Source organism: Symphalangus syndactylus, chromosome Y, assembly GCF_028878055.3.
Source record: "Symphalangus syndactylus isolate Jambi chromosome Y, NHGRI_mSymSyn1-v2.1_pri, whole genome shotgun sequence".
NCBI lineage: Eukaryota > Metazoa > Chordata > Mammalia > Primates > Hylobatidae > Symphalangus > Symphalangus syndactylus.
This window is the reverse complement of record NC_072448.2, coordinates 29,482,210-29,510,060: the sequence shown is the minus strand read 5'-3', so window position 1 is coordinate 29,510,060 and position 27,851 is coordinate 29,482,210. Positions and strand designations below refer to the sequence as shown.

The 27,851-nt window shown below is 38.4% G+C and overlaps 1 pseudogene; it reads right to left on the bottom strand.

Annotated features, from left to right (window-relative positions):
- Nucleotides 1–16,921, bottom strand: part of LOC134736088 (protein FRG1-like) — a 30,524-nt pseudogene extending 13,603 nt beyond the window's left edge.
- Between the last annotated feature and the right edge of the window lie 10,930 nt (nt 16,922–27,851).

Genomic DNA, 27,851 nt, shown 5'->3' with positions numbered 1-27,851 from the left:
TTATTACAAGTATCTCATCAGAACTAGTAGGATCATCTCAAAGGGGTTGCAACACATTAGCGGGTCATGAAATCAATGTAGTGTTTCAATGTAGTGTTTCCTGAATGGTATGGGGGGTGGGGGAAGGAATACACACAGACACACAGAGGAAGGGGTAAAAGAGAATAAGAAATATCAAGATGCACAACACAGGGATAAGTATTGGTAAGCATAACTCTTGCTTCAGTTATACATGTGTGTGTGCTGGGCTGCAATGTAAAAATGCATTTCTCAATGGGTTGGGTCAAAATTGTTTTCAAGTCACTGACTTAAGATTTTATCCTAGGGGGTGAAGAAATCAGTCTAAGTGATTACCTCTTTCTGGGGGGATGTTTGTTTAATCTGTCATCTTAGAAAACACTCTGAATTCCTATTTTCAATTCATTAGTGTACACTACCAAAGCTGCTACTCAGGCTGAGCTTATCTTCTATTTGCTTGTTCTGCAAGCTGCCCGTTGGTCCTTACTGTTTTTGATATAGTTATCTACTTTTTAAAGACTGTTTAGCACTCAAATATTTTTGTTCAATCTTTACTTCTCACACAAACAGAAAAAGGAAATTATGTATTCTGTATCAACAAAGATTTAACAAAACATCCATATACTACAACTGTCTACTTACTAAAATTAAGAATTAGTATGTATTTTTTTCTTCTTATATTAAAACTATCTTTTCGTACACTATTTTAGGCTTATGAACTGAAAGTCTTTTAGAGAGAATTTACTTCAATGAACTATTATTATTTATTTTATGCACAAATTGTCACAACTTGGTCTTAGCAAGCTCTACTGTTCGCTGACAGTATCGAATGTTTCTGAAAGCATCCATGATTTCTGCTACAAAGAAGATACTTAGGGACTATTCTGTTTTCCTACTCTGAAACCTAAAATTGACTGGCTCTTTAATGGAAATGAGATCCATATCTAGGCACTAAGGGTATACAGAAATAATTGTGGGCAAAAGTACTAATGCTATTTTTGTTGCACTCTATTTTGAGATCTCTTTAAGGCTCTATGTTCTTATTGATTTATTCCAATTTAATGTATTACAGTATTGCATACTACTTTTTCTTTTTAAATATATTATGATTGTTACAGACTTTCTGTTAAACTGACAGGAAGTTTTTATGAACAATAACAGCACTTACATTTTGAAAGACTGGTTCCCATTGTTCTCTTGGTCCAATTGCATCTGAACGCCCAACAACAAATCCATCTGAATTTATACCAAGATATTTTCCATAGCCAGATTTCAGGGCAATTCTGTACATTAATAAGATAGATAAAAGTTAAAAACTGAGAGAAAATTAATTATAGAACATCAAAACAGGACACGTGTATGTGTGTGGGTGTGTACATATCTAAAATTTCAGACTGGACATATTCCAAGTGTTCAAAAGCTGCATGTGACTCAGTGGTGATTCACTCCTCTAATCTCTGTGCTTTGGGAAGGCAATGGGATAATTGCTTGAGGCAAAAAGTTCAAGATCAGCCTGGACAACACAGTGAGACCCCATCTCAACAAAAAATCTAAAAAATTAGCTGGGCATGGTGGCGTGCACATGTAATACCAGCTACTTGGGAGGCTGACGCAGGAGGATTGCTTGAGCCTAGAAATTTGAGGTTATAGTGAGATACAGTCACACCACTGCACTCCAGCCTGGGTGACAGAGTGAGACTCTGTGCCTTTAAAAAAAAAAATGCTACATGTCACTAGTTGCTGCCATGTTGGACAGTGCAGTTTTAAATTTAGTTTTGTATTGTGCTTTTTTAATATAAACATTGTACCTTATATATTACATAACAAATATTTTTAAAATTCATCATTCTTCAATTATACCTCTTTAGTTATAAACTTCAATAATAAATTACTAAAACTTTTTCTCTTATTATAAATAGTTCTATGTACATCTATTCTGACATAAAACTGCTTTATCCTTAGAAAATATTCCTAGAAATAATTAGATCGAAGGGTATAAAATTCTTATGTCATCAAACTGTTTTCCAGAAAATGCTGCTTCCATTTACATTCTTACCTCAAATTAACAGATTATGTTTTGTATCACGGATTTTTTAAATATTATGACTTTAAAAAAAATACTTGAAAACCTGATATGGAAAAAACAGTATCCTATAAATTTGCATTTTAGTAGTCAACTAGAATAACAATTGTTTTTCTTTTCCCTTCCTTTTTAGTTTTTAGATTATCTGGTAATGTCCCTTGTCCATTTTTCTATTGAGATCTGATCGCAATTTTTCTACTGGGGTCTTCAGTGCTATGAATTCTATATAAGATACATATGAAGAGTAAGAACTCACTGCCTATTAAGATTGTTGCAAATATTTTCCTCATTTGTCAGTTAATTATCTTTATAATCCTTTTTTGTTTATAATTGTAAAGCAGTTTAAAACTATTGAATTTTTTCTTCCTCTGCTTTTATTCTTTGTCTTTCACCATACTTGTCAGACTTTCAAAGAAAGTACAGCAATAATCATCTAAATGTGATTTTTTAAAATTATGATTTCTAATCTTTTACCTTACCGAGAATCTCCTGGGATGCCAGAATTGACTTTTACTCCTTTAGACATTAATGATTATATAACAGAAATCATTATCATATTGATGTAACCAATTACTAAAACATGTAAATTCACTTTAGTGCCTTCTACCCAAATAATCATTCTATACTTTTGCACAAGGTGAGAATAAAAAAGGTTACTTTATAAAATGACTGTAAAGATAGTGAGTAAAAATATTCTTTTGGTCGTTATGATTCTGTAACATTCTCTGCTGGTTTCAACAATATTCCTTTTTTTAGTCTTCCTGTTTGCCTTTGGACTTCCAAACAGTGAGTTTAAATATCATAGCAACAGTGAACCAGGTTTTGTACTATTTGATTTATTTTTTAATCTATCTTATTCGGTGTGTGAAATTATTAATCTTCACTTTTTAACTTACATAATTTTTTTCCAGCCTAGCATTATATATTGATAGGAAACCCACTAAAAGTAGATCACAAAATCTATTTTTCAAAAAAGCTATTTTGTTTTTTATATCAAAATTACCCTGTGGGCTTAAGACAGATACTAAAATTTTTAATGTATATAATTAAATTTTTAAAATAACTGGTTACTAATTATATTACAACATAAGCTCACCTGGAATCAGATCATTTGATAGCCGCAAACTGCTCTGGAGGACTAGGGCCCTCATCAACTATTGGAGAAAAAACATTTGAAAATAAATTTGACATTCGCTATAAATATAAAGACATTATTTTGCTTTAAAAAATGTGGCTATTTTCTTCTGCAATTAAATATAAGAATATTCAGATATACTGATGTCACTGTAATACTGTATCTTTGGAATCAAGGTCTATTTTATCTTCTTTTAACTACAGTGCTAACTTTATATACTGAGTAAGACAGGGTGATATAATGCTTATTTAATAACTTTCGAGATAGCTTCTCTTTATGTTTTAAAATATAGTCATAAATAAGCACTTATTTAAAAAGCTAAATGCTTTCATTTATTCAAGGGATGGCTTTGCTGACCAAACGATACTGCTTTTTATCTTCTAATTACTTCATATCTCATTAGTGCTTCCTCTAATGGGCTAAAGAAAATGAGGAAACTTCAAATTGTTAAACGCACCCAGGTTAGTTTTGGCAATAGGTCTGAATAAAAAAGAAATTCAAACATTTTGACTCAAATAGGTTTTCTTTTTTCTTTCCACTTACTATTTTAATTATTCATCTTGTTTTGATTTCCGAAGATACTCTTCTGGAACTATACGGAATGTTTTCAAATGCTTATATTAGGAAGAGGGACTTGCCAATGTCTGGTAAATATTAAGGAATTAAAAAAAAAGGAAGAGTCAAATGCAATGGTTCCATTCCTTTGGAAAATGTTTGAGACTAGTTAGAGTTTGGCCTAAGTGAATGAATGTCCTAAAATCTACACCTGTGGCAGCCTCTTCCCTTCCAGACACAAACCTTCTTTGTGTGGAGCTCCCAGGGTAAAAAGACCATTGTCGAGTGCATGTATATAGGTTTCCTCATCTATTTCAATGGCTATGGCTCCTGAAATTTCACCAAAGTTTTTTACTGTCCACCAGATTCCAAAAAAATAAAATCAATATTTCAACTTTATATTTTAGATTTGAAACAGTTCTTTTTTGTTATTATAATATAGTTTAAAAAACTTTTTATTTTGCAGTTGTAAGAAATAATACAAAGATCTCACATATCCTTTACTCACTTTGTCTCAATGATGACATCTTGCATAAGTATCATACACTGTCAGAAGCAGGAAACTGACATTGATATAATCCATGGACCTTATTCAGATTTCACCAGTTTTACATGTACTTGTTGCATGTATGTGCACAGATTCATGCGACTACCAGCACAGTCAGGATTAGGTTTTTAAAACACAAAATAGCAACGTACATCCACGCATGGGGGTGCATGCCTGTAATCCCAGCTACTCGGGGAGCTGGGGAAAGAGGATCACTTGAGCCCAGGAGTTCAAGGTTATAGTGAGCTATGATCATGCCACCGCACTCTAGCTTGAGTGACACAGCAAGGTCCTGTCTCAAAAAAGGACCAAAACAAAAAAAAAGGCAACATGTGAAGGTACAAAGTGATATATAGAGAACGGTCTCTCTCATGATGGACCCTAGCCATCTATTCATGCCTGCTTTCCAGAGGCAATGCCTATAATGTTTCTTAAAAATGCCCCTACAGGAAGACTTTCTAGCCTAGCAATCTTTTCTTTTTTGAGACAGAGAGTCGCTCTGTCACCCAGGCTGGAGTGCAGTGATGCGATCTCGGCTCACTGCGACCTCTGCCTCCCGGGTTCAAACAATTCTCTGCCTCAGCTTCCCAAGTAGCTGGGGTTACAGGAGCCTGCCACCATGCCTGAATAATTTTTTTTGTATTTTTAGTAGAGACGGGGTTTCACCACATTGGCCAGGCTGGTCTCAAACTCTTGACCTCGTGATCCACCCGCCTCTGCCTCCCTAAGTGCTGGGATTACAGGTGTGAGCTACCACGCCTGGCCAGTAATCTTAACTATGATTTTAGATTGAAAGTAAAATGAGCAGAATCTGTGTCTATGTATACTAATTTCCAATTTGCCAATAGAAATGTTAGACGCTAGGAACAATTATTTAAGCAGTTGTTATAAAAGTTTATATCTTAATGTTAAAAAATGTCCTCAAACCTCCTCCTAAATTGTACTTTAGCTAGAGTAGAAATGAGTCAATCATTAACTGGATACGACATATTAAGGAATTCTTGTTAATTTTAAAAGGTCTGATAATGACATAGTATAATGTATAAAAATAAAGAAGAAAACAGGTGATGACAAAAAGACATACCACATTAAGAAATGTACATTTATGTGCTTATGGGTAAAATGACATAGTATCTGTGATTTTACTTAAAATTTTCGAGGAAAAAATGTGTGTGTGGGTGTGTGTGTAAATCAAACGAGATTGGCAAAATATTGATAATTAATGCTGGGGCCTGGGCACATGGGGGACTCATTATATTCTTCTATGTATGGAATAGTTTGGATATTTCCATAATAAAAAGGTTTTAAGGATTCAGTTAATTCCACTGCACAAAATTTTCTATTCAACTAAACATTTCATGATTTCCATAATAAATTTTAAAATACATAAAATTTTAGCTAAAATGAGGTTGGACCCTTACCTAACACCAAATACAAAAAAGTAACTTAAAATAGACCAAAGATCTAAATGTAAGAGCTAAAGTTAGAAAACCTTTAGAAGAAAATGGGAAAAGCTTCATGACAATGAATTTGGCAATGATTTCTTGTATAGAACATCAAAGGCACAGGCAACAAAAGAAAACATAGACAAAGCGGACTTCATCAGAATTAAAAACTTTTGTGCATCAAGGACTGCCGTCAACAGAGTAAAAGGCAACCAGAGAATGGAGAAAATATTTGTAAACTACATACATTATAAGGAATTAATATCCAGACTATATAGAGAACTCCAAAAAGACAAATACCACAATTCAAAACTGGGCAAAGGACGTACATGAACATTGCTCCAAAGATGATATACAAATGGCCAATAAGCACTTGAAAAGACACTCAACACCACTAGTCACTAGGGAAATGTAAATCCAAACCAAAATGCAATACCACTTCACACCCATTTGAATAGCTATTATCAAAACAAACAAACAAACAAAAAACAGAAACCAAGAAAACCAGAAAAACAAATGTTGGGCAGGATGTGGAGAAACTGAAACCCTGTGCAATGCTGGTGGGAAAGTAAAATGGTGCATGTATTTAAATACCACTGAAGTTTACACTTAAAAATAGAAAAACTGGCAAATTCTATATTCTGTATATTTTACTTCCACACACAAACAAAAACAATGGAGAAATAGGAAATCAAAATTAAAATTTCAGCTAAAGACAATTAAAAAGCAATAAAATTAATGGCAATTTAGATGCTTGAGTTATAGCTACAATCGTTTTCAGGAAAATAAATAATGCTTTATTCAGAATCATTATCAACAGTTATGATTAGCAAGTCTTTCTTATAAATGTAATAGTTAATGATTTTAAATTAGATTTATTTTGTATGTTCTATGACACATTGACCAAGTACACTTAATATTAAATAAAATCATTTAAATATAATATCTCATTAATGTTTTGCAAATGAAGAAGAAATTTCTGGCAGACAAGCTCCTCAAAATTTTCACACTCTGTCCAAGTAGGGAAATGATACAATAACATTACTTATAATATTGTCAACTGAAAAAGAAATTACTTTGGGCAGATGCCAGTATTTTTTCTCAATGAGATTTCAAAGAACAAGAAAGCTAAATATAGTATCATCAAGAATTAAATGTGAGCATTCTGCCTATTTTCTGCAAGTGGCCTCCATTCAGCCTTTGGAGGTATGCTTATATGTTTAACGACTAATACTTAACGGTGCCACTCTGGGGTTTTAGCTGTGAAAAAGCAGTGGATCCTAAGAACACGGGCACCGAAGTTGCCTGTTTCTACGTCAGGTTACAGCTCAAGCTGTGTATATGCTGCAGATGCCGAAGCTGAATTTAAGAGAATCCGCTCCAAAATATTACTTGCTATTTAGACACATGCTTAAAGTTATTTCCTTTTAAACCTTAGGCAGATGGTCAAATATTCCTGCTGTGTTGTTTCACAATGCATGACAAAGATTTTCACATATTTTCACACAGTTTAGAATGTTTACATATGTCTGGCATGCCTGTAATCCCAGCACTTTGAGAGGCGGAAGCAGGAGAATCAATTAAGCCCAGGAGTTCAAAATCAGCCTAGGCAACAAAAGGAGACACCTATCTCTACAAAAAAATTAAGAAATTACCTGGGTATGGTGGTAGGAACCTGTGGTCCCAGCTACTCGGGAGTCTGAGGTGAGAGGATTGCTTGAGCCTACGAGGTCGAGGGTGCACTGAGCCATGATCACCTCACTGCACTCCAGCCTGAGCAACAAAGCAAGAGCCTGTCTCAAAAAAAAAAAGCCCGATGCACCAGTGTCGTGCTGATAAGATACTACCAGGGCACCCTCATTCTAGCATCAAGGCTGTGTGACAGCTCACCTCACCTTCTGACTAACCCAGTGCTTCCGTGCTAAGGGCCCCCTTATATCTCTACCTTCATTATGTACTTGGCACAAAGGAATGATATATCTTAGATTTGGAAATGGAATTTTCTTCCCCAATCTTACTGTAGTCTAAGTACCCTTCACAGACCTTCTATTAACCCATAGCTTACTTAGCTTTAGTTCCTGGGTAAATAAAATATATGTGTTTTGCAAACTACGATGTTATAAGTCCAACTGCTTCTTAATCTAGCAGAGCTCAGTGAAACTCTTTGCTTACAGACATGCTCGTGTTTATTAATGTCACACTTGGTTTTCTCCATGTGAAAGACAGAATTTCTTTCATCCTATTTACCAATCCCTTCAGATCCTAACAGAACAGCTTTAAAAAATTAAAAGGTTTTTTTCCTTTCCCTTCACAAATAGGCACATGCTTACTTATACGGCAAGTTTAGAAAATCCACAATGCAAAAGAAGGTGGAAGGACAAAGAGAAAAAGACGCAGAAGGACTTCCTCTTCCAGCCAAGATGGACTTGCCCTCCCACAATGACCAGCCAGAAAACTGAAACTGGATACAGTATTTGAGAAAACTGTTTTTGGGGATTGGAACACGGGCAGAACAGGACTGTGATATTTGAGAAAAGGAAAATACAGAAGGCAGATCTCACACACACTTCTGTTTTCTGCCCAATGGCAGTTTCTTGACCACACGGAGAGAGGCAGAGACCTCCAGAAATGAGGCAATGACACTAAGCTGAGAGTCTTGCAGTGCTACTATGTTGGGAGTTTAGAGAATAAGTACTGGAGAAGAGGGAACTACACACAGGTGAGGCCTCAAAAGAGTATGCAAAAGTTCTCTGCAGGTCTGTGGCCAAGGGCTGGGGGGAGTGCAAGCAGTAGGCAGGCTCCACAAGGCCTCTGCAGAGTGGCTGGCACTGCTGAGGGCTGACTGGAGATGCCAGTGATCACACAAATTTGGGACACAGCAGAGTGGAGAGAACTCACCAAGTATGCCTAGAACATGTGGCTGAGGCCCATGACGATGAACCTTTCCTAGAGTAAGAGTCACTGTCTAAGTCTACGGGCAAAACCCTAACAAATAAGCACAAACGAACAAAGGCCCAGGCTTGACAGGAGCAAAAGGGTGGTCAAATAATTTAACTAGGCATCAAGACATTTAACAGAAATAAGGTTAAAATATTATGAAAATGAAAGACTGAACTTATAAGGAAGACTTAACAATCCTAAATGTCTACACATCTTATGAGAGCTTCAAAATACTTTAAGCAAAAACTGCTCCAGTAGACAGATCTAGAATTACAGCTGGAGATTTTAACATAACTCTCAATACACTGTAGGATTAGTAAAAAATCAGTAAGGACACAGAAGATATGCACAGTCACAAGTTCTACCAGTTGACCTAACAGACATCTAAGGAACACTGAACTGGCTGGGCACCACGGCTCACCCCTGGAATCCCACCAATTTGGGAGACTGAGGCGGTCGGATTACTTGAGGTCAGGAGTTTGAGACCAGCTTGGCCAACATGGTGAAACCTTGTCTCTACTAAAAATATTTAAAAAATTAGCCAGGTGTGTTGGCAGGTGCCTGTAATTCCAGTTACTGCAGAGGCTGAGGCAGGAGATTCAGTTGAACCTGGGAGGCGGAGGTTGCAGTGAGCTGAGATCACACCACTGCACTCCAGCCTGTTGGGCAACAGCGAGACTCCATCTCCAAAAAAAAAAAAAAAAAACCTGAACCAACATCCGCAGAATACACATTCTTTTCAAGTGTACATGGAAATTCACTAAGAAAGTATGTTCTCCAACTATACTATAAATGAATTAGAAATCAGCAACAATAACATACCTATAATATCTCTATTTAGTAGAAATTAAAAACAATACACTTCTAAATAACTCATGCGTCCACAAAAAGAAAAATCACAAGAAAAACTAGATAATATTTTGAATGGAATGAAAATGAAAACAAAATGTGTTGACTATAACTGAAACTAAAGTGGAATGAAGAGGTCTAACTCCCTTCTTACGAAGCTATAAAACAAGAGCAAAGTGAACTTAAAATAAGTTAAAGGGAGGAAAAAAAAAAAGACTGAAAATAAATAAAATAGAAAATAAAAAAAAGAGAAAATCAGTAATACTGAAACAGGCTTGTCCAACCTGAGAGCTGCATGTGGTCCAGGCCAGCTGTGAATACAGCCCAACACAAATTCATAAACTTTCTTGAAACATTATGAGATTTTTTTGCTTTTTTTTTTTTTTTTGGCTCATCAGCTTATCGTTAGTGTATTTTCTGTGTGGCCCAAGACAATTCTTCTCCTTCCATCGTGGCCCAGGGAAGCTAAAAGATTGAATACACCTGTACTAAAAGATCATTAATGATCTAAAATAAATGATCTTATAAAGAATTGAGAAACCTCCAGCTAGACTGACTGATCCAGGAAAAAAACAGCAAAAACACAAATTACCAATATGAAGAGACTGCAATACAGATTAGATTCTGGGTCTTATAAAGAATTGAGAAACCTCCAGCTAGACTGACTGATCCAGGAAATAATAGCAAAAACACAAATTACCGATATGAAGAGACTGCAATACAGATTAGATTCTATGGACATTAAAAGCATATTAAAGAAAGGAATATTCTGAACAATTTTATTCCAATAAATCCAACAACTTAGATGAAATGAAATTTTCTTAAACGACACAAGTTACCAAAACTGACACAACAAAAAAATCTGAAAATATCTCTTAAAAATTTTTAATTTTCCCACAAAAAATCTAAAACCAAACCAAACAAAACCCTCTAGGTTCAGGTGACTTCACTGGTGAATTCTATCAAATATATAAAGAACAAATCATACCCATCTCACACAGCTATTTCCAAAAATAGGAAAGGAGACAGCACTTTCCATCTAATTTTATGACACGCAATATCACCTTGACACCAAAATCAAATAAAGACATCACAAGAAAAGGATACAAAAGTCCAATATCTCCCATCAACATCAATATAGAAATCTTAAAAAAAAAGAAACACAAACACCTAGAAGTCAAATCTAGCAATATCCCAAAGGACAATGCACCACAACTAAGTGGGCTTTATCTCAGGGATATAAAGTTACTTTAAAAGTTGAAAATGAAACCAATGTAATTCATTGGCAGAATGAAGAAAGCTGTATAATCATCTCAACAGATACAGAAAGAGGCATCTGACAGCATTAAACACCACTAAAATAAAAACTCCCAAGAAACAAAGTTTAAAAGGAATGTCCTCATTTTGATAAATGTTTTCTCTGCAGATCCTATAGACATCATACCATATTGGTGGACTACTGAAAGCTTTCTGTCTAAGCTTGGGAACAATGCAATTATGCCCATTCTCACGACTTCTGTTCAACACTATGGAAGTCCTGGACAGTATAATAAACCAATAAAAAGAAAGACAAGACACAAGGATTAGAAAGAAAGAAGTAAAATGATAGTCGCAGGAAACACAATTGCAAATTTCTTAGTTTTCTATATAAGCAAACCACTAGAAGGAATAAGTGAAACAGACTCATCAGACTACAAAGTCACTACACAAAAATCAATTGCATATCTACGTACTGACAGCAAACAACTGGAAAATCAAATTCAAAGGTTCTATTGACAGTAGTGTAAAATTATAAAATACTTAAGAATAAATGTTTAAACAGGCATGCAAGACTGCTACATTGAAAATTACGAAATATTGAGGCCCGAGATTAAGATGTTGATTCTCTCTCAAATGATCTGGACCCAATACAGTTCTTGAGAAAATCCAACAAGCTTCACTGTAGAAATTAATAAATAGTTAATAAGTACAAAGTTGGAGGACTCACACTACCTGATCTCAAGACTTCATGAAATTATAGCAATCAAGAGAAATATACCAACAGAAAAACAGACAGAGTCCAGAAATAGACCCATATATAGACAGTTAATTGATTTATTATGAAGATACCAAAGTGGATTAATGGAAAAAGGAAACACCAGTGGTGCTGGCACAACTGGCTATCAAGATGTCAAAAAAAAAAAAGTAAATCTTGAAACCGAACTCACAACATCATGCCAAAATTTGAGATGAATGACAGATTTAATGTAAAAACTAAAACTATGATGCCTCTAAAAGACAATGTAGAATATTTTCCTGACTTTGGGGTAAGCAAAGATCTCTTAGATCAAAGAGATAAGGCAGTAACCATAAAAGAACAAAAAATAAACTAAGCTTTATAAAAATTAAAAGCTTCTGACCATCCTGGCTGACACGGTGAAACCCCGTTGCTACTAAAAACACAAAAAATTAGCCAGGCGTGGTGGCAGGCACCTGCAATCCCAGCTACTCGGGAGGCTGAGGCAGGAGAATGGCGTGAACCTGGGAGGTGGAGCTTGCAGTGAACCGAGATCGCGCCACTGCACTCTAGCCTGGGAGACAGAGTGAGACTCTGCCTCAAAAAAAAAAAAAAAAAAAAAAGCTGCTCATCCAAAAACCACCATTAAGAAACTGAAAAGGTAAAACTCAGACTGGGAGAAAAGACTGATAACACCATCAACTCTTGGCAAGGATGTAACTGGAGCACTAATTCATTCTTGGTGGGAGGGTAAAATGGCACAACCACTTTAGAAAATTTTTGGCAGTTTCTTATATGGTTAAACATTCACCTATCCTTTGACACAGCAATTCCACATCTACATATCTACCCTAGATATCTACCCTAACTTTAGAATTGTTCATTTGCCATTTTGAAAGCAATGATTCTTCCAGAACATTAGCTTTATAGCATTCCATATTTTATATATTTTTTAAGTTACAATAATTTATGAAGATTTGAAATGCAACTTGCCAAGTTTTAAAAGAGAAAAAAAAATGTATGGAAAGAACAAAACGGAAAATAGGCTGGTTAAGTGTGTTTAGGTCAGTTTATTTCTAGTATCATTTACAGGCTACCCTGATGTTGTATTTAAGATTTTCATTCATTTCAGAGTTCACAAAATAATGATTTTTCCTGTGAAGATACTTCCTTTAAGAGACAACCGACCTTTCTTTCTTTCTCTCTCTTTCTTTCTTTCTTTTCCTTCCTTCCTTTTTCTTTCTTTCTCTCTCTCTCTCTGTCTCTTTCTTCCCTCTATTGCCCAGGCTGGTGGAGTATAGTCCACGCGCTGCAGACTCCCTGCCTCTGGCTCCCATCATTCTCCTGCCTCGCCCTGCGGGATGCCTGGGATTGCAGGCGCGCACCACCACCCCTGCCTGGTTTTTCTTCTTTGACTGGAGGCGCGGTTTCGCCATGTTGGCCAGGCTGGTCTCCAGCTCCTGACCTCGAGTGGTCTGCCCGCCTCAGCCTCCCGAGGTGCTGGGACTGCAGATGGAGTCTTGCTCACTCGGTGCTCGGTGTTGCCTGGACTGGTGTGCGGTGGTGTGGGGTGTGGTCTTGCCTCGCTGCAGCCTCCGCCTTCCAGCCACCTGCCTTAGCCGCCTGCCTTGGCCTCCCAGGGTGCTGGGATTGCAGCCTCTGTCATGCCGCTACCCCATCTGGGAGGTGGGGAGCGTCTCTGCCGGGCCGCCCATCATCTGGGATGTGAGGAGTGCCTCTGCCCGGCCGTCCCGTCTGGGAAGTGAGGAGCGCTTCTGCCTGGCCACCCCATCTGGGAAGTGAGGAGCGCCTCTGCCCAGCCGCCCCGTCTGGGAAGTGAGGAGCCCCTCTGCCCGGCTGCCCTGTCTGGGAAGTGAGGAGCACCTCTGCCTGGCTGCCCATCATCTGGGATGTGAGGAGCGCCTCTGCCTGGCCACCCCGTTTGGGAAGTGAGGAGCGCCTCTGCCCAGCCGCCCCATCTGGGATGTGGGGAGCACCTCTGCCCAGCCGCCCTGTCTGGGAGGTCTACCACGGAGGCCAGACGCAATGTGGGGGCTGGATGTACTGGCTCACACCTGTAGTCCCAGCACTCTGGGAGGCCGAGGCAGGTTAATCACTTAAGGCTAGGAGTTCGAGACCAGCCTGGCCAACATGGCGAAACATATGAAAAATACAACAGACAAACCAAACAACCAACCCAGCAACAACAAAACAGGTCTACCCTGGAGTCATACTCTAATTTTTTCTATTTTCCTCGCTTTCTGATCCTTTATCCCACTGGCTTTTTCTTCCTCTTCCTTCTCCTTCTTCTTTGTCAAATAGAGGATTGAGTTATTATCATTGATCCATACAAAGTCCCTCTCTCATTTATTTTCTTTAATTCCCACCCTCCATTTCTATTCCCCATCTTCCCATGTGCAATCTTCCTAATATGTTTGATATGCATCTTTTTGTTTATATGTATTTTTAGAAAATGTTTATTGCTTTGTGTGCAAAAAAATTAATAAAAAATAAAAAAATAAAATAAATAAAAAAAGAAAGAGAAAACTGACTTCTACGATTAAAATGCATACATGTGCAAACAAAATAACTTGTAAAATATATTTGGTTGAATAACATTTACATTAAGACTTTAAAATTATGTATCAGAATCTCCTGCTATTAAGCAGTCTAATGGTGCCTACTAAGTCAGAGTTATAATTTTTCTCTCCTGATAATGAAGTAAAGGCATCAGTAGCATCGACTGTGCTAAAGAATAAATGGAATTTATAACTGTAGGTAATATTTAAGCACTTTAAGATGAATATGAATATATCATAAATTTCTAACTAGGAAAATATTTTCAATGAGATCTCAAGAAACGTTAACTTTTTTCAGAAGAGAGCACTGAAAAGTGACTCACCAACAATATCAAGCTGGGTTGCTTTGTCTTCTTCTCTTTTTCTCTTCTTCTCTTTGCTCTTTTTCTTCTTACTACAGCACATAATTTATATAGATGAGTTTAGGTATATTAATTTGTATGATAAATATCGTAAGATTGAAGCTTGGAAGTCTTTTAAGCTGTTTCGTTTATAAATTACTGATTTAGGAAGACTTACATTGCTATGCCCTCTTAAATACAGTACTGAGAAGTTGCTTCAGGCTTTGTACATATTATGTTAGAGTTCAAAGCAGATTGTAGAGCCACACTGCCAGAATTTAAATCCTGATTCTTTTGCTTCTTAGCTCTGTGATTTTTGGAAAATGTACTTAATCTCTCTGTGAGTCAGTTTCCCCACTTAAAAAATTAGGATAATAACTTAACCTAACTCTTAAGGCTATTGTGAGGTTTAAGAGGTAATGTGTACCTTCGCACATTGCTGGTGGAAACGTAAAATGGTGCAGCATCTACAGGAAACAGTATGGGGTTCCTCAAAAAGTTAAAGAGTTACCACATGACCCAGCAATTTTACTCCTAAGTATGTATACCCAAGGGAAATGAAAACATACGCCCACAAAAATACTTACATAAGAATATTCACACTAGCATTAGTCACAATAGCCAAAAAGGGGAAACAACCCAAATGTTCATCAACTGATGAATGGATGAAAAAAATGTTACATCCATACAATGGAATACTACGCAGCCATAAAAGGAACAAGTGCTACAACAATGATGAACCTCAAGAATGTTATAAGAGAAAGAAGCCAGATACAAAAGGCCACATGTTGCATGATTTCTTTCTTAAGAAATATTCAGAATAGGTGATTTCACATAGACAGCGGATTAGTGGTTGCCAAGGACTAGCAGAGGGGGAGGATGGGATGTGACTGCCTTAATGGGTAGGGGGACGTTTCCTTCTGAGATTATGAAAATGCTGAGCAACTAGACAGTGGTGAATCTCTTGAACGTATACTAAAAGCCACTGACTGTACAAAAGGGTGAATTTTATAATTATGAATTACAGCTCAATAAAAAAAGGAAAAAAACAAGAGCGATTTGAAAAAAGTTAACGTGCGAAGCGCCTACAACAATTTCTTGGTACATTGAAAGTGCTATATAAGCATTAATTATGACTAGTACGATAATCTTAAGACACTCTTGTCTGCATTTTCATCATAAAGTTTTCAGAAGATAACTCTCCTCTCCTCACAGGAAATTCACAGAGTAAAAATCTCACATTTATTCAGGATAAACCTGTCATTTATTCTGGCATCTTCATGAGGCTAGACTCCTAGACAGGGTTCTCAAGGCCAGTGGCTTCAGCTCACTCCTTGATACTTTCTTTCCATCTCGCCTAAAAATACCAAAACCTCTATTTATCATGGAGACCAGGAGGAAATGCTCAACATCTGTATGTACGGTCACCCTCGGGCAAATCTGCCAGTTAAAAAAGCGGGGATGTGAATGCACAGGTATTTTTTTCCTAAAGAACTAATAAATTACCACTACGACCTCCTCCTCACATTTGGCTCAATTTATTTACTGCATATATGGTCTCTCATTTAATTCTCACAGTCTTCTAAAAGTATAAAAAATCGTCTGAAAGTATAAATGTGTAAACGGAGATTCAAAGATATTTGATCTCTTAATGAGTAAATGGAAGTTCAGACATATTAACCAACTTGCCACAAATTACAAAATCAGTAAGTGACAGAGTGCAGGTTCGAGTCCATATCCCTATCAAAGTCCATATACACCTCAACCACTGTGTGATTCATCCTGGTTTCACTCTACATATGAGGTTAGAAAAAATTAATCAATAAATTTTCTAGGAAGAGACAATGCAGAAAAGAATAATCTCTAATAAAGGAAGTTATTATCATGAACTACGAGATCAGACTAACGCAGACCCACCAGGCAGAGGCCTGGAGAGATGCCTCAGGGGACCCAAACTCGTGGGTACGGGGTCACCGGTCACCCGCCCGTCTACCCTGTTTCCAGGGTCGTCCACGCGGGAGGCTGCCCCTCTCTGCACAGGCGCCAGGAACCGCGGTCCGGCCTCCGTTCAGCCCGGACAGAGGCCAGGGCGAAGCCTGGGAGGCCACGAAGCCGGCTCTCCGCGCCACAGCTTCCACCAGACTCGCAGGGGTGGAGTGCGTCCGAAAAGAACGGAGGAGGCTCCCGCCCGAGCTGCAGGACCCACCTCTTCGCCTTGGTTCCCTTGAGCACGAGCTTGGTAGACTTCACATAGGAGTACTCGGCCATGGCTCCGGGATACTTCTGCGTGGAGAGGCTGAAGCCGGTTTAGGCCGAGTATGTTACCCGGAGCAGCATCAGGGCGGGAAGGAACAGAAGTGGAGGCGAAGCAAACACTCCCTGACAGCGTACTTCTCTCCAGAACCCGCCTCCGTCTTCACCCAAAGGCTGAATGGCTGAGAGTTCCACTTCCGGGTTTCTGCCACGGAGCTACGGCGGCCACAGAGGGCCGAAAGGTGTCCGCGCGCAGCGGCTCCCTGGAGCCCTCTCGAGGAGCCCCTAAGGATTCGCACCTCCCGGAGGGGAGGAAAGCCCTCCGGAGGCGTCAGTGCTGCCGGTGGCGGGGCTTCCGGGCGCGCTGTGGAACCGCCTCCCGCTAGGGCTGCGGGCTGGCGACGGTCCCCGCGGGGGCGGGAAGCGGCTCCGGCTGCCCTCGCTGGCCTGCGGCGGCGCGGCTGGAAGCGCGCGCCACTCGTGCGCGGGTCACTCGGGGCTGTGCCTCGTGCGACTGTGTGTGCAGGAAGCAAGCAGGAAATACCCTAAAATAGAATGAAGCGCCATGTTGAGGGCCGCGGACATCGCGAGTGCTGTGGGAATGTGGGCTGAGGTGGAGAGTTATGGTGGCGCGTGTTACAGGCTCAGGGGTCAGGAGAAGCCTAATGGTGGAGGCGGAATCTGAGGAGGGTCTTGAACGCTGGGCAGCATTTTGCCAGACAGAGATAGAGGAAGCTAGTCCTGTCTGATGAAGGAAACAGGGCGGAGGCATGGAGGGAGCCGTGCAGCGCTGGTGTGAGGAGCAGCAAGCAGGCAAGGCCTGTAAAGCAGAGTGAGGGAACCAGGATAGAGAAGGCAAGTCGGGGTCCTGTGGTTGCTGAGGAATTTGAATAAAATCAGTAAACAGTTGAGAGGCATCAATTGCAAGAGCATGGGATGAAACGAGGAGTAGTCCACGGTGATTCCTCTGCAGCGGTGGGTATTATTAATCGCGTATGTGACACCAAAACCACCACACTCAAGATGTGGCTCTTTCCCTAAAGTAGAAAACAGAGACCAGTTGGGTTCCAAGCATCCACGAAGATATTAAATTCCTGATCCCTGGTGGCATCATCGACTTAGGATTGGCCGATCTCAAACCTGACTCAGAAACAAAACCGTCACAATGTGCGGAGATGAGCGTCCTTACCCACTATCATAAAGTATTTTCCGGTGTTTTCACAGTGCTGTGCTTCCTAATCCCCATTCCATGGCAATCCACATGCCATGATGCCCGAAGTCATTAACAAAGGAGACACACAGAGGCTTCTCACGTTGGCTTTCCAGGGTTGTGATGAAAATCTGTTTCCTCATCTCTTACAATGTGGTTAGTAATAGTATCATTTAGGGTTGAAGAATTAAATGGTACAAATTATATAGGGTGCTTATTATAACCTAAATGGAAAATGTCTAGGAGATGTTAGCTATGCTCATCACCAACATCGTTACTTGATGGTAATAATCAGATAGGAAGGTCGACACCAAGAAAATGGATACATGCTCTGAAGGAATGAATGTGGAGAGATCAGAAGGTTAAGAACAAAGCCGTACAACATGTCTACAGTAAAGGGATAGAGAAGAGAAAGAGAGTCTATAAAAGAAGAAATGAAACAGTTAGAGTGACGTTATAGAAATCAAAGCGAAGGAGAGTTTCCAGAAAGGATAATATCATTTAATATTGTAGAAGTTTAGGAGCAAAAGATAGAAAAAAGGCCTTGTGGTAACTGACATTGAGGCAGTCTTTGGGGAAGCTCCATTTCTGATAGAGAAGTAGAAAGTCAGCTTGAAGCAGGGACTAGGTGAAGAAGCTGTTGGCCAGTCACATGGGGAAATAAATAAGGGATGGCATATGCCATATTTCTGGATTTCTTTCTTTCTTGCCCAACCTCTGTATATGCACAGAGTTTGGCAAAAACTTACAAAAAATAAAAAAGAAACCAATTTCGTTTGTAGACTCAAATACAATGCTTTGTGTTAGAATCAAGATAAATTCATGCCTCTCCCTTCTATTCTCACTGTCAGTTTTGAAATTAAACATCAGCTTTTCTTCTTCATTAAAATCATTTTCAACCCCTCCCAGGTGTTTGTGGTTTTGGGGAGTTACATAAGTAGTCATGTCTTGATGAATCCCCAAGCACAGTTTCCCAAGAAGTTACTGGAGGAGGTGCTCGCCAAAATATGTAGAGTAAATCAAGACATACGAAGATATAAGACACAGGGAACAGGAGATTCGATGTAGTAAACAGGTTAAGGGAGTTCCCAGGTAGCTGGTAAAGGGATATCTTGAGATGACAGCAGTGAACCGGACATGTGCAGCCAGTCCAGATTGGAGCAGGAGACTCAAGCGCTAAGCATATTGAGAGATGCCATTACCAAGTTGCCGATTGCCTTTGCACCATCTTTTTACCATGAGAGCAGCTTACCTGAGTAACTCTGACCAAGATTTTTCTTTTTGACTTGTCTTAACCAAAACTTACATTAATAATAAACTTGTGGCTCTCCCCAACAGCAAAAATAAAAATAAAAAAGAAGAGGAGGGAACAAACGCTTTCAGCGAAGGCAGAATTCTGAAATTCTGCTCATATTTTTTTCCAGTAACTTTCCTATGTTTGTGGGGTTATTCAGTCATAAACTTCCTAGTGAAATTTTTTTCAAGTTTTACTAATCATAATAATAACTGCAGACGTTTGTTTAAAATGTGTATTCCCGGGCCTCTCACCTGGAGATTCTGATTCAGGAGATCATGTATGGGACTCAGAATACATGTGTTTGACAAATATCACAAGTGGTTCTATGGTCAGTCAAATTTGGGAAACTAACCAGGAATTTATGTTTTTTTGACTGGCAGCTAGAAAAGGTTCCTAGAGTCTTTGCTTTTTGAAAATAAAATATTTCTTTTTTAAAGGCAAAATTGTATGACTAGATACAGCATTTATACATGTGACACATGTACTATACTGTGTGCTTTTGTCATATTTACAGTTACAGATGTGTAAGAACACTCTGAGAAAAATTATATATTAAATGAAAAGAGGGGTAAGTCAGGGTGGGGGAGAAATGGGAGGGGTGTGCTTATTGTTGCTAAAAGGTAGAAAAGCCAGAATGATAGCCATCTAAGGTTGCAAATAGCACACTGTAAGTTGAGGGAGCTTCATAATCATGTCTGAAAGCTTGTTTGATACACTGAGTTGTAAACAGTGGCTTTGGACAAGATTTGAGGGAGAAACCAACTATGATTTTAAGTGTTCATTTAAAAGGCTTTAATTAAAGGAAAGTCTTTGCATTTATTTGAGCTAATTTAACTTCAGGACTAACAATTTACTAGCCCTTAACCTCTTAAAAATTGTCTTTCATTTCACATGAAACTTTAAGGTGGCCTTTGGGTTCGACTGGTATATTTGTGTGAAGACTTAACAGCAAGGTTCTGTACATTTCTAAATGTTTACTTCTTAATTGTGCTGGAAGAAATATACTTCTCGATTATTTTTAAAGCAAAGTAAAACAATTTGTTTTGACAGGTAACACTGTATTTTCCCAGTTTTATTGTGGCAAAGATGAGGCTTAACATCACTAATCATCAGAGAAATGCAAATCAAAACCAAAACGAGATACCATCTTACACCAGTCAGAATAGCTACTATTAAAAAATTAAAAAACTACAAATCTTGGGAGGCTGTGGAGAAAAAGGAACATTTACACATAATTGGTGCAAATGTAAATTAGCTCAGCCACTGTTGAAAGTAGTTTGGAAATTTCTCAAAGAATTGAAAAATAGAATTACCATTCAAGCCAACAATTCCATTACTGGTATATAACCCAAAGAAAATCAATTATTCTACCAAAAAGACACATGCAGTTCCATGTTCATCACAGCACTATTCACAATAGCAAAGATATGGAGTCAGCCTAGGTGCCCATCAACAGTGGATTGGATCAATAAGATGTGGTACCCCTACACTGTATTATTAGGCTATTCTTGCATTGCTATGAAGAAATACCTGAGGCTGGGTAATTTATAAGGAAAAGAGATTTAATTGGCTCACAGCTCTGCAGGCTGTACAGGAAGCATGGTGGTGGCATCTGCATGGCGCCTGTGGAGGCTCCAGGGAGTTTTTACTCATGATGGAAGGCAAAGATGGAGTAGGCACATCACATGGTCAGAGCAGGAGCAAGAGAAAATGGGAGTGGCGGTAAGTACCACACACCCTTAACACAACAGGATCTTGAAAGAATTCACCGTCACAATGGTGGCATCAGGCCATGAGAGATCCACCCCCATGACCCAAACACCTCCTACCAGGCCCCACCTCCAACACTGAGGATTACATTTCACCATGAGATTTATGGGGGCCACCTTCCAAGCCATTTCATACACCGTTGAATACTACGCAGCCATAAAAATAACAAAATCATGTCCTTTGAAGCAACGTGGATGCAGCTGGAGGCCATTATCCTAAGTGAATTAATGCAGGAACATAAAACGAAATACCACATGATCTGACTTATAAGTGGAAGCTAAACACTGGGTACTCATGGACATAAAGATGGAAAGAATAGACACTGGGACTACTAGAGGGGAGAAGCAGGAAGGCAAGGTTTGATGAACTATTGGGTACTATGTTCATGTATTAATCTGTTCTCACACTGCTATATAGAACTACCTGAGACTGGGTAATTTATAAAGAAAAGAGGTTTAACTGACTCACAGCTCCACAGGCTGTACAGGAAGCATGGCTGGGAGGCTTCAGGAAACTTACAATCATGGCAGAAGTTGAAGGAGGAAGCAAGGCACATTCTACCATGGTGGAAGGAGAGCAGGTGAGACAAGGGGGATGTGCCATATGTTTAAACCATCAGATCTCATGAGAACTCAACATCTAAGAACAGCAAGGTGGAAATCTGCCCTCATGAGCTAATCACCACCCACCAGGTCATTCCCCCTACATTGGGAATTACAATTTGGTTGGGGACACAGAGTCAAACCATATCAAATCAGCATCTGGATGATGGGATCATTCATACCCCAAAACACAGCATTATGAGATATACCCATGTAACAAACTGGCACATGTACCCCTGCATATAAAATACAAGTTAAAATTATTTTCAAAATAAATTAATAAATGAATAAATAAATGTGATTAAATTAAATTAAAATTTTGAATTAAAAAATTTGACAGTGATTTCAGCTTGACAGTTATGTAAGTTATGTAAATGGAAACAGTGAGTTCTGTAGGGTTCGGATCAATTGCACTATCTGTACTAAGTTGATGTCCGTTTTGGATGAAAAGAAAAGAAGAAAAACATAGATCTAATGGAAAAAAATGGACAAGTTTTATGATAGAAAAAGAATGGAGGAAATAGGACTGAGGTTAGTGATTGATAGATATTAATAGACGACTAAGTCAAAAGCCACTGGTTGCAGAAAATATTGATTAATATTGTTTTATTCCAGTCATACAACAAAATCCTATGCCCTGCCTTCAGAGAAAAACCTTTTAGCCCTGTAATTATCTTTATTCCAAGCACCATTCCATTCATTAAGTAGTGTAGCGGGTGATTAATAAGTGAATTATTCACAGAATTAAGACAGAAGTTTTGAGTATTTCAGGGTGATATTAATAGTATAATCAATAAACTAAAATAAAATTTGACTAGAGGTGTGATCACCATGAACGCCATGTTGGTATCTTGTTAGATTTGGCAACCCAAAGTTGGCAAATTTATTAATAAAATAAACGTTCATTGATGATTAATTTACAATTAGTAGACAGGCTCTTTTTTCTTCTTTTTCTTTTTCATTCATTCATTCATTCATTCATTCCTAGAGAACAATGACTTTCATTCTAAGATTCCCAGAATCCTAAAGAATTCTTGAATGTCATCATAGGGAGCCAGGTGTGGGGATTCCCAAAAGTTGTATTTAATACTTGAAAAATCTTGAAAAGTTATATATTTACACCAGAAAAAGCTATACAGGTTTTAAGTTATATATATAGTTGAATACTTTTTATTTCTATCCAGACCTAAGTCATTAGAGTTAGTAATGCTGATTATTTCATACTGACCTAATGGGTAGCCTTTATATATCATTGATTAATTATTAATAAAATAAGAACCCCCAAAATTACAAAATAAATATATTTTGTGGGTTTTTCTTAAGGCTTTTGAAACATAAAATCAGAGGTGAGGATTAAAAGTAATCCTTGATTGTTAAAAAGGCAGGGACCTACTAAGTTAGGAAATTGTATGGAAACAGCAAGATATATACATGGCACTCAGACCAGCTGCCTGTTTTAATAAATAAAGTTTTATTGGAGCACATCCATGGATCTGTGGTTCTTTCCTGCTACAATGGTAGAGTTGAATGGTTGCTATAGAGACCGTATGGTTTGCAAAGCCTAAAATATTTATCATGTGGTCCTTTATAGCAAAAGTGAACCCAGTTTTAAAACATTCACTTTACAAATTAAGATACAGTGGATGCTGCCTTAACGGACCTCCACTTAACTGATTTGCAATCAGCACTTTCTGGTACCCCTGTACAACTTATTGACTGATGTCCACTGCAAACTGAAAGCCTTTGAGCTACTTTTAATGCCTGTACATTTCTCCTTCCATCACAGAAATTGTATAGTTTCTAAGAGGAAGCTGTGTTCATTCCTAAATATGTTCACACCATTTGTTCTTGCTCTTGTAGTTATGCAACTTAATTAAATATTATATTGGTAGGCCGAGGCGGGCGGATAACTAGGTCAAGAGATCGAGACCATCCTGGCTAACATGGTGAAACCCCGTCTCTACTGAAAATACAAAAAAATTAGCAGGACGTGGTGGTGGGCCCCTGTACTCCCACCTACTTTGGAGGCTGAGGCAGGAGAATGAGGTGAACCCAGGAAGTGGAGCTTGCAGTGAGCAGAGATCATACCACTGCACTCCAGCCTGGGTGGCAGAGCGAGACTCCGTCTCAGAAATAAAATAAAATAAAATAAAAACTAAATAAATATTATGTAAACTGAGAAAATGAGTATAACAAGAGTAGTGTTGTTGTTTCTCTGAGAAATAAACTAAATGTCTTGGGAAAATGAGACACTCAAACTGTTGCTGCCAGCTTAACTGTTGGCAAGACAACTAGAAACAAATGGGAAAAATTGTGTAATCTAGGATTTCAGATTGCTTTACTCCAGTTGTCTGCACAGAAAGTGAACAAGAAATGAATGACAACATATCATCGGCACAGTTTCCACAAGAAACTCCGCTCAGTGAATACGTGCAAGGCTTTGACCTTGTCATCAAAATACTGGCAAATTTATTTACACATGTCTTTTAAATTAAAGTTGTTTTAAGGACTTACATCTAATACTTCTTATGATTCCTCCATCTAACTTAAATTTGTTATTAATCTTATTACTGGTCCCAATCTTATTGAATAAGGGGGTTTCTACCGTTTGTGCTAACCAAAAGTTTACTTTGATGCAGATGGAATTATAAACACAATGATTCAAGTTTAAAGAATTAGAATGGTAATGGTTAATACAATGTAGTATGCCTAAATATCACTTGAAAATCTCACGAACAATGCAAATTCTTGTGCCTTAGGCCTGAGATTTTGATTCAATAGGTCTAGCATGGGGCATAGGAATCTGTATTTTTAGGAATGTTAAAGGAAAATTGCTTCAAGTAGGGTAAATTATGACTTACAAATATAAAATGAACATTTGTCTAAGATTTTTGTTTAACTCATTTATTTAATGAGGGAGTCAGTAAGATGCTACAATGAGTTTTATGGAAAATTAAAAGAGCCACACATATCTAGGCACTAAGGAACTCTGAAATAAATTTGCTTGATAGGTTCAAAACTGACTTCTTGATGGAAGGTGGAAAAAGGAAAATTAATTATACTTCCACCAAAATCAATCGTTTGCATGTCTATAGACAAGAATATTTGCATTACTCTCAGTAATCTAGGACTAACAGGACTGCAAATAACAAAGAAAACTAAAGGGAAAGAGACCCCATAGAAACAGATAACCCAGGTTATTCTAGACAAGGCTGAGATTTCTTGAAGACACTCAGTGGTAATTTCCTTGGTTCATCTTAAAATCTTTCCATTTTCTCCTGAAACAAGTTGCTCAAGCAATTCAAATACAATGAATGTGGTCAGTAGGTCACACCTGGAGAAATCATTTTCTAACCTATAATCAAGACTGTTGAATTACTCCCTTCACTAGAAAGAATAAAAGATTACCACATAAATTCATATTATGATAATAACCCACTATGAATTCTTTGGTGTTCTTAATTTTCTTAAGATTTATTAATATTTCTGAAGTAACTACTAAATGCCAAGCAATATATTTTCGAATTTAATCTTTCATTGACTTTTACTTTCACTTCAATTGAGCTACTCACTTTCATGGCTATAAATTTAACTTTTCAATAACTTAAAAATTGATTTCTAATGTTATAAACTTTAATGTTCCACTCTGTGACCTGCTCTTTCAGACTCTCTCTTTACTGCCAATTCATCTTCTCTTCTATCTCTTCGAGTGCCCCAGTACCTTGACTCTTCCATTTTCTTTTTTTTATTAAGTGGATACATGATAATTTCACATGTTCATGGGGTAAAATGTGGTATTTTGATACATGACACATTGTTAAAACCTCTCCTCCCTATCTTTCCCAGTCTGGTAACAACTCTTCTACTTTCTATTAGATCAGTGTTTTTAGATTTCACATATGAATGAGATCATGTGATATTTGTCTTTCTGTGGTTGGCTGATTTCACTTACCACAATGTCCTCTATGCTCATTCATGTTGTCACAAATGACATGATTTTATCCTTTTTTATGGCCAAATGTGCATATGATATAGTTTGGATATTTGTCCTGACCCATATCTCATGCTATATTGTAATCCCCACTGTTAGAGATGGGGCCTGGTAGGAGGTGTTTGGGTCATGGAGGTGGATCCCTCATGGCTTGGTGCTATCCTCATGATAGTGAACAAGTTCTCAAGCTTCCTTAGGCCCCAAAAGCAGATGTTGGCACTATGCTTCCTGTACAGACCACAGAACCAGGAGCCAATTAAGTCTCTTTTCTTATAAATTATCCAATCTCAGGTATTTCTTTATAGCAATGCAAGAATGGCCAAATACAGCATATATGCCACATTTTCTTTATCCATTCATTCATTGATGGACACTTAGGTTGATTCTAGGCTATTGTGAATAGTGCTGTAATAAACATGAGAGTGCAGAAATCTCTTTGAGATACTGATTAAATTTTCTTTGAATATACACCCAGTAGTGGGATTGCTGGATTATGTGGTAAGTCTCTTTTTAATGTTGTTGGAAGTTACATTGTTTTCCATAACAATTGCTCTAATTTACATTTCCACCAACAGTGTATGAACATTCCCCTTTCTTCACATCCTTGCCAGCGTTTGTTATTTTTTGACTTTTTCATAAAAGGCATTCTAAGCACGGTGAGATGATATCTCACTGTGGGTTTTTTCACTTGCATCTGTGTGAAGAGACCACTAAACAGGCTTTGTGTGAGCAATAAAGCTGTTTATTTCACCTGGGTGCAGGCGGGCTGAGTCTGAGAAGAGAGTCAGTGAAGGGAGATGGGGTGGAGCCATTTTATAGGATTTGGGTAGGTAAAGGAAAAAGGGGGGCTGTTCTCTGGCAGGCAGGCGTGGGGGTCACAAGGTGCTCAGTAGGGGAGCTTTTGAGCCAGGATGAGCCAGGAGAAGGAATTTCACAAGATAATGTCATCAGTTAAGGTAGGAACAGGCCATTTTCACTTCTTTTATGGTGGAATGTTATCAGTTAAGGCAGGAACAAGCCATCTGGATGTGTACGTGCAGGTCACAGGGGATATGATGGCTTAGCTTGGGCTCAGAGGCCTGACATTCCTGTCTTTTTATAATACTAATAAGAAAATTAAAACGAATTAGTGGTAAAGTGTTGGGACAGTGAAAATTTTGGGGGGCTGGTATGGAGAGATAATGGACGATGTTTCTCAGGGCTGCTTCAAGCGGGATTAGGGGTGGTGTGGGAACCTAGAGTGGGAGAGATTAAGCTGAAGGAAGATTTTGTGGTAAGGGGTGATATTGTGGGACTGTTAGAAGAAACATTTGTCATTTAGAATTATTGGCGACGGCCTGGATACAGTTTTGTATGAATTGAAAAACTAAATGGAATAAGAGAAGGTGAAAAACAGGTATTAAAGGACTAAGAATTTGGAGGACCTAGGACATTTAATTACAGAGTGTCTAAGGAGGTTCAGCATAGCCTTGCCTGCAAAGATTACTTATTTACTTTAAGAGTTAAGAGTGGCGGTTTGAGGATAGCACCAGGAGATATCAGCTGTGCTGGCTTGGAGAAACAGTGTAAACTGGCAGTGTAAACAAGAGCAGGGCATGTGTTAGTAGTTGAGAATGGTGAATAGGAGTATGAATAGACAGAAGATATTAGGGATGACAAGTTTTTGGGGCACAGTCTAAGTTGGTCTGGTGTCTGGAATGTGACTGGGGCTTAATAAAAAAGAGCGTCCACGCAGGAGGTCAAATGGGCTGTACCCTGTAGCATTCTGAGCACAGGCCTGAATTCTGAGAAGGGGAAGTGGTAAAAGTATTGTCCAGTCCTTTTTAAGTTGGTGGCTGAGCTTGGTGAGGTGTGTTTTTAAAAGACTATTAGTCTGTTCTACTTTTCCTGAAGACTGAGGACTGTAAGGGATATAAAGCTTTCACTGAATACCAAGAGCCTGAAAAAATGCTTGGCTGATTTGACTAATAAAGGCCGGTCTGCTATGGGACTGTATAGAGGTGGGAAGGCCAAACAGGAATTATGTCTGACAGAAGGGAAGAAATGACCGTGGTGGCCTTCTTAGACCCAATGGGAAAGGCCTCTACCTATCTAGTGAAAGTGTCTACCTAGACCAAGAGTTATTTTAGTTTCCTGACTCGGGCATGTTGAGTAAAGCTAATTTGCCAGTCCTGGGCGGGGAGCAAATCCTTGAACTTGATGTGTAGGGAAGGGAGGGGGCCTGAATAATCCCTGAGAAG